General features: G+C 33.5%; 1 pseudogene; it reads right to left on the reverse strand.

Moving 5' to 3' along the window:
- Positions 1-3,996: 3,996 nt before the first annotated feature.
- Positions 3,997-5,155, reverse strand: LOC144957535 (uncharacterized; annotated as a pseudogene).
- Positions 5,156-6,187: the final 1,032 nt, after the last annotated feature.

The raw sequence follows: 6,187 nt of genomic DNA on the forward strand, positions 1-6,187 counted from the left end.
CAATAATAGTAGTTATAGTAAATGCACCTCTAAATATTAGAGAATTCCTACTTCTTTACTTTGACAAGATAAACACACCTAAAAACGGAGTATACTTATTTTTCTTGAACCTAAACCGTTACAAAAGCTTGCTTAAAAAAAAAAAATTTAAATCAGATGAAGATGTTTTTTAAGGGGATTAAATTTATATATTTCATAAATTAATAAAGGGAAATAATCATTGTCATGTTTAATCAATATAAGCAATTGATTTTCTGATTGAATACCTTCCAACCAAAGATGTGGATTTAATTTTATTCTTAATTAAAATAATATTTGTAACAAATAGTGAAATTATCAATACTGTCTTAGAATATTCAAAGTATATCGTGGCTAACATCCATATTCTATGCAAATCTCCAATACATTATGAAAGGTTTGAGTAAAATATAGGCGTCATATAAACGAATGGAACTTTTTTAATTGTTGAAAATCATTTATGATAGAGGCATAATTCAAATTAAAGAGCTACACAAATGGAGATTATGCTCTCACTGGACAATAATAATAATAATAATAATAATAATAATAATAATAATAATAATAACAATAATAGTAGTAGTAGTAATAGTAATAATAATGGATCAATAATAATAATTCATTAGGCTCACATGCCTTGTTTACCACAAATTAGTCAAAAATTACTAAATACGGATTTTTAACTAAAAATAAGGACTTACGGACTCAGGAAGTCAAATACAGAACAAATCCGTTTTTAACGGAACGGTTGGCAGCTATGCTACGGTAGTTTATAAAAATTTTATGTGATTGTTTTGTTTGTTTTTAAGGGTTTTACGGCACTTGCAACATTCAGGTCAAATCAGCGCCAGTAAAAAGAAAATTGGATAGTGAAAACAGTCTAGATGTACAATTAAAAGGACTTGAGGAAAGAGTAAGGGGAATGGTTCAAATAGGGAATAGCTGTAGATTGCAAGAGCACACTTTCAGTGTACTTAGTTTGGGATCACCTAAAAGTACTAAAAATCTCACCCAGACACCAGCACAACATCCCATTGAGAGGAATACACCGAAATGTTTTTTAAAAAAACCAACAACAATACATAACAGAGGGATGATTTACATGGAAGAAAATATCATCTCCCAAAACTATAATTAGGTACAGCAATAGATGTCATTTTTGTGGCAGAAAAAAAAAACCTATATATTTTGCGTCACACGCCGAGAAAAGGACTAATTTTAAACCGGGTACAGAGATAAATTTGGTATCATCTTAAAGAGGAAGTTTTCAGCTTTATACCACTTCAACAATAAAAAATGGGCAAGGTTGAAAAATGCAGTTTTAAAACTTTACAGAAGCGAAAAATCCCGACATATTATTGATATTAAATTTGAACCGAGTCTGTCTAAAAGACAAACATCTTATCTCTATTTCTACCAATTTGTTTTAATGAGGGTTGTTTAATGGCCGAAGTATCGTATTTTTAAAAAGCCCACCAAATCCTTGTTTTCAGTTTTGAGTGTGATGTGATTTTTTTTACTCTCATTGTAGTTTGTAACAGCACACAAAATGCATGAGAATGAGATCTCAAATTATTGACCAAAAGAATAGAGTTCACGAAAACCACATGAATATTTTATTAAAGTACCTTCATAATTTATGTTTTAGATATTTTTTAACAAAATAAATACGATATATATTGTTATTTCAATTGATAACTTGGGTCGGTAAGTGGGTATGTTTTAATGATGGAACAGCCTAAAGATAAACCCCTAATTTTTTCGGGTTTTATTAACCTGTAATTTTTTTTGGCTTTCTACCCTTGGTTTTTATAGAATGACGTGTTGTTTTTATCAATTTATCCATGTAATTTTTTTCATATCTGATGGTCTCTCGATGTTTATTTATTGCTAAACAAGCACACTGTTCGAACCAGCAGCATAAAATAATAAATCAACCTGTTATTAAGAAACATATAATCCTAAGACAAGGGACGAATTTATACACAAACTCTACACTCATGGCAGCATATGTTGTTGCTATGACAAAATGATTGTTTGACCTCGTTAAAAACAGTTGTAAATTTTTACGGTCGAAAGTGTGATGTCGTTTTTAAAACAATTGCATATGAATACCCACTACTTGTAGTTTATAAATAGAAAAAAGACACACAATGATTCATCCCAATGTGTTAGAAAACTGAAAAAGCATTGCTATTGTTTATTTTATTTGGGAAAAGGGGTACTTGTAATAGAAAGTTATAAGATTAGAGAAATAAGACTTCGAAGTGCCACATCGTTATCTAACAATTTTTTTCTAATGCCTTCATGATAGTGATAGACTATGTATAGGAACAATAAGAGTTACTAGTGGCTAATGAAGCAGTATACCTGTAGAATTTAAATAATCATTCTTTACGCCGTGTATTTATTTGTTTGTGTTTTGTTTTTTGTTTTTTTGTATGTATTTGTTTTAAATCAGGAAGAGATGTACATTTAAGAAGAGAAAAGAAGCAAATAAAGAGATCTTTTTTTTCAGTTTTGGTTTTGGTGAATTTGTGATACCTCAGTTCATACAATACTTGCCTCTCAAGCAAGTAGTTAATCATAAATAATTGGGTGGCTAGATCTTTAGGGTGCGTGTGTCAGAAAGTACGTTATTTCAGACTAACATCCTACCTAATGGGTAGCAGTTCATTCAGTAACACAGAAATCAGGATACAGTCACGTGTCATAGACCTTAAGGTGCTAAAAGACTTTGGGATGGTAGGGGGTTGAGGGCACAAAAGACACACCTGCTGGGCACAAGTGCATGATCCCGTATAAGAGGAAAGCACTCTACTGCCATATATCGATACCCGCCTATTAACATACAAAGAGACGATTTACAGTGAAAAAATCATCCTCCATAATTGGAATAATACATTTTACTGCACCCTTTCAGTTAAGGATCCTAGAGAGGGCTGAGGCAAAACCAAGCAATATAAATACCAGACAAGTCCATAAAGTAGCATGGAAGTGAAAATAGACGTTGCGGAAGTAAGGACATGATGTTGTGGGATTTTATGTTTCTTAATAATAGGTTGATTTATTATTTTATGCTGCTGATTCGAACATTGTGCTTATCACTAACATTTTCAAATTTGCCGAAATTGTTTAAAGTACGTATACCACATGGCCAATGTGATTGTTTACTTTTGCACCAGTTTGAAACGTTCAACGTCTTTGGAACAGCTGATGTCCTGGGAATGGTTGTTAGTGACGGTGGTTTTCAGTTGCCTTCCGTCATTTTTATTAGTAGAATCTAAATTATTGCAGTTTAATTTGACTGAGTTGTGTTTGATGTTTTCTTTGGCGTCTCTCTTTTTTCTGTTTTTGTTTCCTTCCACCCTTCTTTTCTCTTTTAGTTTTTTTTTTTTTTCAGTATGCCTTGATTAATTCAAAAGATTTAAAAGTGTTCACAATTTCTATATTTGGTGTGCAGTCCACTTCGGATAGCCGCAACTTTCGGTTAATTGCAACATTTCCCAAGAAACAGAATTAATTATATATAAAAGTCACTGGTTAATTGCAACAATGTTCAGTTAATCGCAAAAAAAATTTCGACCTCAAAAAGTGACAAATTCAAGAAATCAATCAAACAAAATATCATGATTAAATTTCATCATGGGTACATCATGACAGGTTGAAAAATCGAGAGCAAGCAGGGTTTAATGCTACAGTAGTGTGTCAACACTCTACATCGAAATAACACTAAAAATATCTGTAAAATGCAATAATTTTGAGAGGTCTGTGAATAGCAGCCTTCCAGTGTTGAAGAAGTTACACTTTATAGACAGTGAACGATATTGTAAGAGTGTTAGTATAAAAATTCTGCCTAACAGTTGACTAGTACTGTATGCAATGGAACTATAGCTCCATTTGGCCTGCTAGGGGGGGAAATTGAAAGATTGAGATGGGCATTGAGCATGGTAAATCCGTGGAAATTTACAATATAAATGTTCTTTTTGAGTTGTTTATTAATGTAACAGCATCAAGGGTTATATGAATGTATAGGTGGTCATTGACAACTTGGGCTATGTGGAGGTCATAGGTCATCATGATCTGGGCCTGATGAATAACAGTGAGAGGTTTTCTCAGTAAATGCCTTTCCACAAGTCACACATTTATATGGTTTTTCATCTGTATGAGTTCTAATGTGTCGTTGTAAACCTGAATTCTGATAAAATGCTTTTCCACAAGTCATAAATTTATATGGTTTTCCTCCTGTATGAGTTCTGATGTGACCTTGTAAAACTGAATTCTGAGTAAATGCCTTTCCACAAGTCACACATTTATATGGTTTTTCATCTGTGTGAGTTCTAATGTGTACTTGTAAATGTGAATTCTCAGTAAATGCTTTTCCACAAGTCACACATTTATAAGGTTTTTCTCCTGTATGAGTTCTGATGTGACCCTGTAAAACTGAATTCTGAGTAAATGCCTTTCCACAAGTCACACATTTATATGGTTTTTCATCTGTATGAGTTCTAATGTGTACTTGTAAATGAGAATTCTCAGTAAATGCCTTTCCACAAGTCACACATTTATATGGTTTTTCTCCTGTATGAGTTCTGCTATGATTTTGTAAACCTGAACTCTTATTAAATGCTTTTCCACACGTCACACATTTATACGGTTTTTGTCCTGTATGAGATCTGATGTGTACTCAAAAACCTGAATGCTGGGTAAAAGCCTTTCCACAAGTCACACATTTATATGGTTTTTCTCCTGTATGAGTTCTGATATGTACTCGTAAATCTGAATTCTGAGTGAATGCCTTTCCACAAGTAGCACATTTATATGGTTTTTCTCCTGTATGAGTTCTGATGTGACAATGTAAATCTGAACTCTGAGTAAATGCCTTTTTACAAGTCACATATTTATATGGTTTTTCTCCTGTATGTGTTCTGATGTGTTGTTGCAAATGTGAATTCTGAGTAAATGCCTTTGCACAGGTCACACATTTATATGGTCGTTCTCCAGTTTGGTGTCTTGAGTGATTTTGCAACTGGGAAGTTGTAGTGTTTTGAGATTTTACTGAGTTTGCGCCAACGGGTCCCGTTAGAGATAGACGACGATTGGGATTGTTTGGAAGCTTTAACCCTTTGCCCACTAGTCATTATGACATCCGAAATGCTATCGCCTTCTACATCTACGCCAGAATAGAAATAGAGGGTGGAGCCTACCATGATATAACATTTTATGGATCCCTAATTTCATCATATCAGTTCTGTCCACTGACAGGTGGGTGGATATCGCTTTCAAGAACTTATGTCCTTATATGAAATTCTGAGTTTTTGACCAATCAACGGATTGCTCTTTTGATAGCTCGCTTGTCAACATCAGTCAGCTCAGCCCTTGATTTATGTAAAGGCATCACATGCGGTATATGTTGTGTAACTTCAAAAACCACGGTTGACCGAAAGCGATGAATGGAAGCCCTACTGTGGCGTGGAGAACGAGGTCTTGTATGTATAGTTACGTCATATCTCAACGCTCGTGAATTCTTAGTACGGCTGGACTCACAATCAAAACTCGAAATCTGTGTCTTAAACTCTTGAATCAATCGAATTACATCAGTGCGTTCGTCTCATTGAGAAATGAAAAACGATATATAAATCAAGAACATCGACCGGAAAATAAGGAAATTATCATAAAATTATAAAATTTGAGAAAGCTATTTTCAAAATCAAATATATTACAAAAAAGGTTATTTCTCGACCGATTTTTATGAGACAAAGACAATTTTTCTCCACTTTTCAAGCTGATTCCAACAATGAGGTTTTCAAATTTATCAAATTTATTTATTTAAGATTATTTGTCATTATTTTTTTTAATACCCAATTGACTGCTCAGGAAATGAATACGTAATCCTTGGCGGCTAGCGAGTAGGTGTTAAATTTTGCTTACCCTTTCCCACGCAGACGCACACACACACACACACACACACACACACACACACACACAGACTGAACACACAATGTATGTCTTTCACTTCTGGCCAAAGTTGCCTTATTACAACTTAGACTCGAATGATAACAGCGAGTAGGGTGTCAGATTAAACTTCAGTTTTAACAGTCAAATTCAATTCACACCGTAATAAATCATAATAATGATCATTCTTGATATATTAGAGCATTAAAATATT

The sequence above is a fragment of the Berghia stephanieae genome, chromosome 12 (genome assembly GCF_034508935.2).
Source record: "Berghia stephanieae isolate SIO BIC M18660-M18661 chromosome 12, UCSD_Bste_1.3, whole genome shotgun sequence".
Taxonomy (NCBI): domain Eukaryota; kingdom Metazoa; phylum Mollusca; class Gastropoda; order Nudibranchia; family Aeolidiidae; genus Berghia; species Berghia stephanieae.